The sequence below is a fragment of the Solea senegalensis genome, linkage group LG12, assembly GCF_019176455.1.
Source record: "Solea senegalensis isolate Sse05_10M linkage group LG12, IFAPA_SoseM_1, whole genome shotgun sequence".
Lineage (NCBI taxonomy): Eukaryota > Metazoa > Chordata > Actinopteri > Pleuronectiformes > Soleidae > Solea > Solea senegalensis.
In genome coordinates, this window is record NC_058032.1 from 3,197,827 (window position 1) to 3,210,521 (window position 12,695).

Sequence of the window (12,695 nt, forward strand, 5' to 3'; positions counted from 1 at the left end):
CACTACCTTTGATCGTTTAAACGCGTTGTGGTCGGGCAGGCGGCCGTTTCTCTCATTAAAACAATCACTGAGAGGAAGTGGAGTTTAACATACAACCGACTTCAAGCAACTGAAACTTTACTTATACTTAACTTTAATATACTTTGAACATCAAACACATCTCTGCCACAGTGCGACAAAATAAAACATCATTATGATAATGTGTATAACTTTACATCTGAGTCAATATTTCTGTGTCATCGGCGTCACCGCCAAAAAGGGAGAAACGTTTCGACTTCACTTTACAAATAAAACCAAAGTTTGATGGGAGCACTCCTCACATGTGACTCTGTGATGCAAGTCAGCGAGCATGTGTTTCTGTTACTGCGCACGTGACCTTGCGATCAATAAGCTCTTCATCCACTGTTTCCACAGCCTGTTACTGCATGTGACCAACCTGCCGGCAGCAGCCTGTGGTTTACTCAACCACCAATTACTGTGTGTGTACCTCCATCAGCCGACTGTCACAGAAGCTCGGCCCGCTGACTCACTCTGAGTTAATGTGGTGCTGCTGAATTGTAAGATACATTTTTTTTGCTCTTTATTAAAAACAGATGTTGCATTTTATAGTTTTTTATATATAAAAAAAAAAAAAACAAGCCCAGGGGTTTTCAGTTAGTTTTGCTTCCCAGTTGATGAGCAACAAACTGTATACAAACAAATATAAATGGAAATGTCTCTGTTACTTTAAACATAAATATTGATTTGGTTTTGTGTTTCTGCCTTTTTTTCCCCCATTTGCTTTTTTATTCCATTCCTTGTGCAATTATAATTTTTCATATTTGGGTAAATGGTCTGTATTTATATAAGAGCTGCAACTAATGATTATTTTCTATAATCAATGAATCTGTCAACTATGTTCTTGTTTGGTCCAAGAAATGTCAGAAAATGTTGATTATAGTGTTTCCCAAACCACGGTGTCTTGTTTTCTCCACAAACCAAAATGTTTCGGTTTCAATGATTTCTTTGTGATATTTAGCAAGAAAACCAGAAAATATTCACATTTAATTATTATAAAAAAACTCAAAAACTGATAAAATTGATAACCAAACCATTCATTTAGTAAACAAGTCATGTTTGATTAACCGTTGGATGATTTCTTTGTCAAATGGAGCGAAGAAAAAGATGAAAAGATGTGTTTTTCTAGTTTTGATGAATACTTTGAGCAGCTTTACACAGCAGTTTTTGCCATTCACGCATCCAAATAATGTATAAGCTAAATAGGTAATGCAAAAAAAGGCAACTTGTCAAACTTTTGGAAACTTTTCTGAGAACAAAAATGTGTAAAATTACTTTCATACTGGCTATAATACTTTGTCAAGTAATGAAAATAATTGGCTGATGCTGATCCTTAAAAAAAGGGGCAAAAATCAACCAAATCAATAAATAAATAAAAATCTGTTTACCTAAGAGTTCCTATCTTGTTTTATTGTTTTATTCAAAGTAATAGGCAAAGTCTTAAAAACATGGGTTGCTTATTTGCATTGTTGCTGAGATAAGAGAAAGTGCCTTGTTCTCTTCCTGTTGCACCTCTTCAATGTCATAAGACAACAAATACTCTCCATAAATGATTGTTCTATAAATGGGCAGCAGTTAACCCTTAAGGACATTTTTCAGCCATTCTGTTTCAAATTATTACACTATTGTTGCTGTGTTGAATGAATATAGCTCAAATTTTCCAGAGGATATTCATTTTTGGTCAACTTTAGAACTGTCATCTCAGTTTCTTAAATTAGCCTAAAATGGCTAAGCTACGCAAGAACTTCCTAATTTGTTTCTAGCGTCACGAAACGCCACCTTCACAGAAACAGCTGTAAAAATATAATATAGTAATATTTTTTTCCACTTCAAACGAGTCGGTCTTTTAAAGCTACTTCAGCCTGAAATAGACACGTCAAATATTAATAATATTTTTGAAATTTCAACCCTTTAAAGGCCAGTTTGTTTTCACAACTCCACTGTTTTTCTATCTAAAAATATTATTATTCATTACTCATTTAAAGTGGAAAAAAATATTAACATATAATATTCATACAGCAGTTTTTGGCAAGGTGGCGTTTTCTGCCGCTAGGAACAAATTAGGAAGTTTTTAAAAGGAACCCTTAAGGGTTAAATGTAAAATAAACAAAGGGAACCGCTCCACCTGGTCTATACCTGGTCCAACCCCATCCAGAAGTGACTTATACGCTCAACCTATATGTCACAGATGGCAGCATTTCAGTGCGGGGCTGATATAGGAAATCCACTAAGAAGTATTGATCTTCTCTAAGATCTGATCTCCACAGGACCTGAAAATATGCAGAGAACCTGGAGGGAACCTGGAGGGAACCTGGGGGGAAGAAGAGCCGCTGGAACCTGAATCCTGAGGTAATAACAGGCATGAACGTTTAACCTGCACCAATATCACACTAAACATGTATGTGTGTGTAGAGTGTTTGTAAACTGTCTGATTTAATGATGATTATTAATCCAAAAGAAGGAAGTAATGCAACATTATGGACACCAGCTGATGTAAAACACCAGAATAAGACGCCATTAAAAGGGGGAAATCCTTTTCTAGTGGAGGAAGTGATGCACATGAAAGTTGGATTTTCTGTTAACTCACCATATACTTACAAAACTTATAGTTTTTAAACCATAGTGAGGTCTTAAAAATAATAAAAAACAATAGAAGATGAAGAAAGTATATTTAGCTGTATCTAAAAACACAATTTCATGACATGTTTTGACAGAATCTGAGCTAATGAACTGATTCAGATCTCTGTCTTCAAAGTTTCTTTCTCCTTTTTTGGTATAAAATGTTATGTATAACTGTTTAACTTTAGGTGCAGCTTGAATTTAAACATAGCACAGATGTGACACTTGAAAAAACACATTTGTCAGAGTTTGTTTATTTTTGATTTCCTGGAATCAGTTATTAGCCAATCGTGTGATCAGAATGTGAGTGTAATTGTTTGTTAAAAATAAATGAATAAATAAAAAATATCATTAAAAAAGCCGAGTCAGGTTGTTAAATGTTTGTTACTCTTAGGTTATTGAAATGTCAGGTTATGGTTGAAGGGTTATGAAGTGTGGTTGTATGAGGTATAAATAAATGATTAACAATGCCCTGACACATGCACACACACAGCCATTTCCAGAGACATGCCCTGGGAGCTTGACACTTGCAGGGACACAAGGAAAAACAGATTTACACCACACAACAAAAGGCTCACCTAATATAATCTATGTCTAAAGTTTACAGTATCTTAAACACAAGTTTCCCAACAGGAAACTGAAGAGAATAAACTGCTCTGCACGTTGCACTGCCACCTCCACCAGTAAATTCAAATGTGTCATCTTAAATCTTTCATTCAAATTTACGCAAACTTATACCAAATCACGCAGCAGGAAAACCAGCAGCTGCCGTGTCCTGTGAGATTAAAAAATGTGACATTTGTGGTGAAGGCAGAGCAAGGACTTGATGAAGAAGATACATATCCTTAAAATATGATAGACATAGACTTAAAGCAGGTGTAGGTTTTATTAGGCTATAATGTTATCAGATGAGCACAAGACGCTGCAACAGAAGCAACTCTGTGCTCAGTGAAATCAGCGTCGATAATCTGAATTATTCTCCCATCTCCTTAGTTGTAAAAAACAAAAAAGACTAATATCGAGCCACATCAGCCATGATGGCACTGCATTGCTGTTCAAAGTCAGGAGCAGGAAGTGCACACACAACTGTGTGAACGTGTGTGTGTGTGTGTGTGTGTATGTCGCCCTCAGACAGTTTTAATCTGTGATAAGACAGTCACGTCCAGCGTTGTCGTCTGCCATGTAAACTCTAATGCAAAGCAACCTGCCTCCTACGCCTCCAGTCTCCACGGCTCCCCCTTCATTACCACGCGCAGCAGGAGAGCCACGGGCGCGCGCTAACGTAATCCCTGCTGGAAGGTGTCACCGTATACACATGTCATTAACGATGCAGAGGCACACACACACACACACACACAGGGCCAGGATTGGCTAAGAGATTAATGATTACAGCAGCAGCATGTAGGAGTTTTCTGTCTCTGCAGGAGATATTATGATGATGGCTCATAACATCATTTGTAATAGTCAATGTATGTTTCTTTGTTGTTGTTGTTAATGACGTCACCTCGTACGTGTTAAACCATAATCTGCTGAGATGAGGTTTTCTTTAGAAACCTAGTAGAAAGAGTGATCTATGAACAGTTTTTTGGCATTTGACATGAGCAGTTCCACATGAAAACTACTCTCTGAATGCTTCATTTCAATTACTTTTAGAGGCTGGGAGAAAATAAATAAGCAAGACATTCAAAACCAACACAAAATGTAGAGGTGACAAACAACATATTTTCATTATTGACGAGCTCTGTTTGTTGTTTTAATGTCAAAAAAAATGTGAAAAATGTTTCCGTTTTCCAAAACCACCTTTTTTGCTTCCAAACAGAGCAGGACCTGACAGCTTCTGTGACTCGCCGTGACTCACTTTGAAGCATGTGCCTAATGATTTTTGTAGAAAGTCTAATATATTTATTTATTTATGTTTATTTATAAGCATAAGACTGTATTTTGTAACCATTTCCCCAAAAAGGCTGCTGAAAAAACACTTAAATGTATGTTACACCTCATCAGTGCTGTGATAATGCACTAATAAAGCTGTCATCCATTCTGTCATGTGGTTTATTTCAAAGAAAACATCATCCAGCAGAGGGCGCCAAATTAATTTAATGTATTTAAAGCTCAATTCCTCCCACATTTACATTTTTTTAAATGTATCTGTATCTGTTAAGTTTAAAAAGAAATACACCTCACACTCACCATATGATGACAATATCACTCATATGATTTAGCAATGTGCAATTTGCATAATGCACAGTTAATAAAGTTGTTACTTGAACATACTTTAAATAAAAAATAACTTGCTTCCTTCATGGCGAGCATCTTCATTCTTGTATCGAATGGATCTGCGCCATCAAAAGAAACATGACGAACAAAAATAAAGTCAAGTAGACACATCACGAGGACATAAAGGAGAATTAAAGGTCCCCACTGTCCCTCTGATGTGACACCAACACTGTATTCCCCTCAATTTACGAGGCATCAGGGCAAGTAATGAAGCGGAAAGGTCAGGGGGAATTTGTTTTCATCCGCTCTAAACCAATAGGTCAGATTTCCACTTTCCACACCACATCTCCGTGACTGCAGCTGGTGCCCTTTCGGTAAAAATAATACATTCACCACATTTGGCCACTCATACATCATATCACCAATTCTCCATCCGGCAGAGAAATTATAGAATAGATTTACTGCATGGGTTCGTCTGCAAGCCGCAGATATGATATCAACTTCATGCGATGTAAGCCATACATTATGAATCCAATTTGTTTGGGAGAGCAAAGCAAAATCTGCGGGAGCTGCCGCAAGTCGTCCTCACGCCACTAGATGGCGGCATGATAGTAAATACCATGGTGAATTCACTGAGGAAGGAAATGATCAATTCATAATAGACTGTGACACTTGTAGACTGCATCAAATGTCAAAATAAGAAGGATTTAGATGATAGATTAAGAACTTTTCTATATAAAAAAAACATCCTCACTTTACAGGACATTTATTGCACTACAAGATAATTAGGAATAAACAATACTAAATTATATTAAATCATCAGAAGGATTTTTGTTCCCGTAAATTAGATCCCCATTTACTTATATTTCTAATAAAACAATTACACACTGCAGTGTTTAGTGTTTAAAATGGATGTTTATGTGCCACTGTGGTTATGCAATGACTTAGAGAGATGGAGAGATACTGTAGATTGACAGATAAACAGTGAGACACATAGTTTTGCTTTAGGGTTTTAAGGGACTGTCAAATTCTTTGAATGAAATGAAGATGAAGATAACACCAAAAACAAACCTCTTATTTGTTATCTATTCTAAACTATTTCCTGTGTCTGGGTTTCATTAAAGAAATGATAGCTTCTGTACTAAAACTGGATAATCATAATCTAGCGTAATATAATCACTATAGCAAAAAAAGTGATGAAAACAACATTTTTATATATATATATATATATATATATATATATATATATATATATATATATATATATATATATATCTTTGATAAATGTCTTAAAAAGTTGCTTTTATACTTAATAATAATACTATTTCCAATGTTTTTGACATGTTACCAGACAAAAACATAGTGAGATCATCGCAGTGCACGGATTGATTATGAAATGCTTTAACAAACCTGTTCAGGGACAGATGTCTGTTTGTAGGACAGAAAATGATTGATGCATAGCAAAAGTGAATGAACTGTATGTGTGGAATACAGTGTGATGGGGTGAGGAGGAGGATGTATGATCTTACACGACTGACACTCATGAGAAGACTCTCTTTTTAACAAAAATCACAGCAGATAAACATCGGCAGTTTACACAGCGGTGAAAAGGTCACTTCGCGGTCGCGGGTGGTTTCCTGATGAGATTACAGTAACTGGTCTGATGTGTTGTATCAGTGATCTAAAGTGGCAGCTCACAATAGCAGCCATTTTCTATGACTCAACCATCTGAAGCTCAGAGTCCTTATCTCTTGAACGCACTTGACACAGATGATAATACAGAAGAACAAGTCTCAGACCTCAGTGGAAACATGTCGTGATCCTCTAATGACAAATTAAAAACAAAGGGAAGAATGTACTGCCGAGAGCGAAATAAATGAAGACCGTGAGGTCAGACCGGGGTCATTTATATGACATTTAATAACGAGGTACAGTGCAGCTTCAAGGGTCAGGGTTCCCTGAAAGGTAAGGAGCTAGAAGTTGAATCAAATAATGTGATTATATAGTGAATAATTAATAATACGTCAACGTAACCTGGACAAAATACACCTGTATATTCATATACAAGTATAGTTTTAGTATTTGAGGAAGACGATCATCTTGATCAACAAATGAAACATGAAATAAAAAACAAAAAAATTACAATTTCTTATATTCTGTAGCAGCCTTTCACCATTTTACTTCATTTCTGTCTCACTGTCTTTCCTTTTAAAATCCATAGTCATGTTATTTAAATCTAAATACATAGGAGCTTTTGATTCAAAAAACAAACCTGATTTCAATCTCGAGTCAGCTTAAAAGTACATTTTTTACTTGTTTTTCAAACTGTGAAGTCCAGGTCTCAATTAACTCAATTACCATTTAACCATTTTAAATAAATAAATGAATTTTTTAGTAATTAAATACCAGAATGTAAAAAAAAAAAAAAATCATGGCATGTGATTAATTTACAGTGATGTAAAATTAGCAGTTTGGATATCAACATTTCACCGTCACAATTATCCCGACCAAACTAATTGTGATTGACGATATTATTGCGATGATAGCTAAATGGTGTTTTCTTAATCTTAAACAGGTGGTCAGAAACACCGCAGATAGGATACTTGTTTTTCAGTGACAAATAATTACTTTGTTAAGATCTTATTAATGTCATGAGGGAAAGATGTAGCTCCCAATTGTGGGAGGACTGTATATTGGCGAGCAAGAAGGGATCTTTAAGGTCCCTCACGATTATCACGATAATAGAAAATCACCACAGTTAACTTCTTGTAAGGGATTTTTATCATGGTTTTCACACTTAAAACCTTTTAGCGGAGCACAGTTTAGACCCCTACTAATTATTTCACTATGACACATTTATTTAAACCTGAAGTCTTGAGACATGAGAGAACGGCTTTGATGCTACTTTTCCTGTTCTGATAAAACACACACACCCTCTCTACATTATTCACTTGAGTGACTTTCCCTACATAGACAAGACCAGCACATGCACACTTGTGCGTCCTCAACAGCACTTGAGATTTACTTGATGTGGAGGGAATGGACTGGGATGATGAAAATCCCAGATGATGCCGTTATACACGCAGTTTCAGCAGCAGCTGATCCAAAGGGAGACTTTAAGATGACTGTTTTTACACAGTCAGATGTGTGGAGGAGTCACAATACCCTGTTCTACTGCTAAATTACACCCAAGAGACCCGTGGGAAACTAACACTGCAATGATGAAATCAGAAAGATGGATCGGTATGGGAAGCGTAATTAGGTAACCAGGGAGGGGAGGAAAAAAAGCAAAGAAAGGTGCAGGCACAAGAAGTGCAGCTTCAGTCCGTGTGGCTCAGGTGGAACGGATTCATTCTTCACAAGCCAACATCTTTCATCTTAACACAAAAAAGAAGCACAGAGTCCAGTGCCAGCTTTTCATTATCATCATTTCCAGCCAATACACAGCACAACAAACAACACTGTAGTTAAACTACAGATGTTTTACGATATCCATCGTTAGAGCAAACAATCTGCCCAGTGTTGGGTAATTTCAAAATCAACAAAATCACAATTTTTACAACCTGAGAAAGAGCAGAATTCAGAGCGACTCAGTGTTTTTAATTCATTTCCAAAGAGCAACATGTTTTCCCCTTTTACATAGGGTTTTACTCAGGATCACTGTAAAGTTGTAGACTGTAGTTGTAGAAATTACATTTGCATCATTTTAAGCCAAACATTGCATTAGGAGCTAATAACCTAATGTTAGTTTAAAGCTTCTAGCACTCAACAATAGCAATAATATAACAGAATATATTCATCACAATAGCATTTGTGTCCATTCTCAGGTTGAAAGCCTCTGTGTTGTGGAGTGACTCGTAGCTAGAATATAGACATAATGAGTTAAGCTATAATATCATGTATACTCCTTCTACACAGCATTATGGTTCCAGAGAGCCAATTTATACTCAAACTGTGACTATCAGCTGTATGAGGGCATCATTATTCATGAAGACAACTGACATCAGACACAACAGCAACAGCCACAGGTGATAGCAAAGGAACACAGCCAGAGGCCTGGTGAGCATGTAGCATCTTAGCAAGCAGACACTGAACACAAGCCTCACACGGTATAAAGCCAAGTCATCGTCCCACAATATAAAGATGCAGAACAAAATAAAAGCAAGCAAGCAAGCAAGCAAACAAACAAACAAACAAACAAACAAACACTTACTTGGTGAAGCGTCTCAGAAGAAGAGTTGTAGCTACACAAAGCGAAGCACCAGACAGGAAATTTAGTCCACATAGTCGTTCTGAAAGGCATTATGACGATAAACTATCAGTCGATATGGACGTAAACTGATTGGAACGTGTTAATTTACACGACACAGACATGTTCACATAAATTAGCCAAAGAGTCAAACCGCTAACAGCGGCATTGCTGCTTTAAATAGAGCCTGTCGCGTGACTGCAGCGGCACACCTGAGTTTCCCGCCGGAATTAGCCCCGCAATTTAAAGGGAAAGTCACCATTAAATTCCATGAACAGCAGGGGAGTTTATCATAGAAAGTGGTGGCGTTTTATTCCCTCCTGTGAAGAACTGGTGATGACCATACACTGTAAGTCCTTAGCTCTCAAACTGTGGTACGAGTACCACCAGTGGTACGTCAGGTTCTTCAGGTGATACTTGGTGGAACATCGGAAACGCTGTGCTACTGTACCAGTAGAAGAGTGTAGAGAGTATGTGATCAGTGTGGAGCGTGGGAATTTTGACCAGACTGCGTAGAAAATGAAACAAATAATAATCACTTTATCTCTTGATTAAACTAATTTCACTATACCAGTGTATGAAGTATAGATGAGAGAGCTTTTTTTTCTTACTGGGATTAAACCAATCCATAACTGACTTTGCTTGGTCTATTTACACGACTATATTTTAATGTTAATGGTGTTACTTCATGACAGAATATTTTCTCACGTGGTATTTTCTATAAAACGTTGAGAACCACTACTGTAAGTAATAGACAGTAAATATTAATTAAAAAGGAAACTATTACAGCGCTGGTTCAGATAAAATTAGTCATACACTAATTATGTTTTGTGCAGTAAAATTTATAGAAAATCCCATTTCCCTCATCTAGCTTTTTTTGGGGGGGGTTGTGCAATAGTGACCACCAGTGTGTTTTTAGGTCACCAGACTGTGGCAAAGTACAAATATATTAATAGAAACAGTTTTGAAACAATCAAAGTTCAGTCTCTCAGCCTTGTTCCAACTGCCAGAAAAAAAATCTGATGATTCACATGTCCAGATTTTATCCAGTCTGGGCAGTAAAGAAAAAAAAGTCTGAACCCTCTGAACCTTTCTTAGATAGGTCAGTCTGAAATGAATCTCCCAAAATTAAATTGCATTAAATTTGCTTAGTGAATAATTCCCACGTCAGCATAACTTGTGAAAATGTGACCAGAGACTGCGTTATTTTGATCATGTCATGTCAAACTTCCTTATCCAGTTCCCTCTCCTTGACCAAACACCGATGGTTTTGAACCGCTCCTACAATTATGTCATTTTCGTGACTGTTCAGTACAACAAATAGGGGTGTGGTGAGATTTTGCAATACCAGAGAGCAAGGCTTATGTACCCTTTTATTGTAGCGTGATTTGTTTAGTGGATTATAATGCAATGCAAATACAAGACAGTTTGAAATCAGAGTAATAGTAGCAGTGGCTCTAGTAACAGTAGTAGTAGTAGTAGCTGTATGAGAAGAAGTAACCACCATAGTATTGTGGATCATATGTTAGAAAATTCCAGAATTAAGAGCAACCGATTGTGTGGTCACAAGATTTTTGTGTCCAGAGTTTGTGTGAGAGAATCGGCATAAAGTCCATGTCAAGTTGCACTGTAACCAGGACACATCATCATTATCCTCGGCCTGTTATGCAGACGTTCAATTATCAGGTGACTTATGACCTACGATGGAACCTCTGGATTCAGTGATGAGTTTAGTTGAAAGATTTCATTGAAGACAGCTCAGAGACAATGTGACACATCTTCGCAGATTCTGGAGAGCAGCGTGCCAGGTCTGATACAGATAAAGTTAATAAGCCTTGGGATTGTGTATGAGGTCCACATGGCTGGTGCCTTGGTATCTCGAAAGGGAACCTTGAAAGGCAACTAGTTTGTGTCTTATCGTAGGTTTTGGCTGTTTATATTCAACACCAGGTTTGGTTATAAGAATATGTAAGCAATTAAACAAAGATTTTCTCTCACACAGCTCACCAAATAAGGAAATAACCTTCATGTATATCTAAAGACAGCGTCACATGTGCGTACATCATGGTTTCACTGCAGCCTTGAAGTTAATAGCTAGGTGAAAGTTTAGTCCAAAGGCATAAAAAGAAAAGCTCACTCCACCTGTTTACCTTTTTCCTAGATGAGGAAATAGCTTATACAATGGGCTGAACATTCTTTCAAAAATATTGGCTGACAACTGATGATTGGGCAACAAAGTGCTTCATAACCAGGCTGCTAAATGCTAAACTGTGTGGAAGTTATGTAATGAACAATATGTAGATCCTTCCATTTCAGAACAGATTGCATTTTTCTCAAATTTCCAAAATGTTATTTAATCTAAATTGAATATTGTAAATATCATCGTCGGGCAGGTTCAAAACTCTTTTTTAGTGTTTGGCGAGATGTCAGCGGAGAAAATCAATGGACATTTAATACCTCTGTAACCCGAGGTGTTAGAAAATGTGGCCATCACTGTGACGGAGCATCTTCTTCTTGAATTTAATCTGTTGTTGTGAAGTTTTCTGGTGATTTGTCGTGGCTGCTTTTAACTTTTTCCACAATTAGCCATAATTTTCAATATAAAACACAGACAATATCAAACAGACTTGTGGATCCTTTGTTTCACAGTCTTGTAGCTTGTGGTAAACTGGAGGTCATGGTACAGACGAAGCAGGAGCCAGTCTCTAAAAAACTTTTTTCCTAAAATGAAATTTGTTTTCCTTCCTTCCTTGGTCCAAACATCTTTTAAGAACGTACTGTGCTTATAGGACTGATGCTGACGGCTTTCATGGATATGAAAAGAGGACAAAGATGACGTGTTGTATTTGACTATTTTGTTAAAGTTCAGTGTTAAGATCTGTGTGTGCCTGTGGGAGGGGGTAAAGTGGGTCTGATCAGCCCAGGTGGTGCATATATTTGTGTCTCGCGTGGTGAACGATTGACTCTTATAAAGTGTCAGGAGGGCGGAGGAAGACTAGAGTGACATGAAGATATGAGGGGCTTATAATTCCTGCAGTGTTGTTGAAAAGCCGTAGAATGTAGGTTTCCACAGTTGGTGTCCTGTGTATGGAAGCAACATTCTGAAGAAGGGCGTGAGCAGTAGCAAACTCATCAAACGCTCCACCTTCCCACACCCATGATGTTTTTCCCCAAAAGTTAGCATTTCATATGTAAAAAGGGAACAAACTGGACAAAAAAAATGTTGAATTTTACTTATGTGCAATTAAAAGTACTGGTCTAAAAATGTACTCAAGTTAAAGTAAAAAAGCAGCTTATTTAAAATGTACTCAGAGTAAAAGTGCGTGAAAAACCCTCACATTAATTGTTTTTAATAAAAGGCAAACCTTTACAAATTAAAGTGCTGACAAAATAAAATATGTAAACATATGCATCAGTCAAAATGGGTCAAAGGTCACATTAAAAAGTTTCCAGTGTGTGAATTTTTATTCATTTATTTTTAATTAGGGCCAACTCTCAGTAATGGATGTGATTTAAAAATGTAGCAAAGTACAGTACTTCCAAAAAAAACATA

At 36.9% G+C, this 12,695-nt stretch overlaps 1 long non-coding RNA gene across 2 annotated transcripts; it reads left to right on the forward strand.

Annotated features, from left to right (window-relative positions):
• The first annotated feature begins 423 nt into the window (after window positions 1–423).
• Window positions 424–4,659, forward strand: LOC122778839. 2 transcript variants are annotated; one of them, XR_006361461.1, is made up of 3 exons: window positions 424–557; window positions 2,310–2,406; window positions 4,496–4,659. It is a non-coding gene; the product is annotated as an uncharacterized LOC122778839 (long non-coding RNA). The 2 variants fall into 2 exon arrangements; XR_006361462.1 differs by having other exon boundaries at window positions 2,325–2,406.
• The last annotated feature ends 8,036 nt before the right edge of the window (window positions 4,660–12,695 follow it).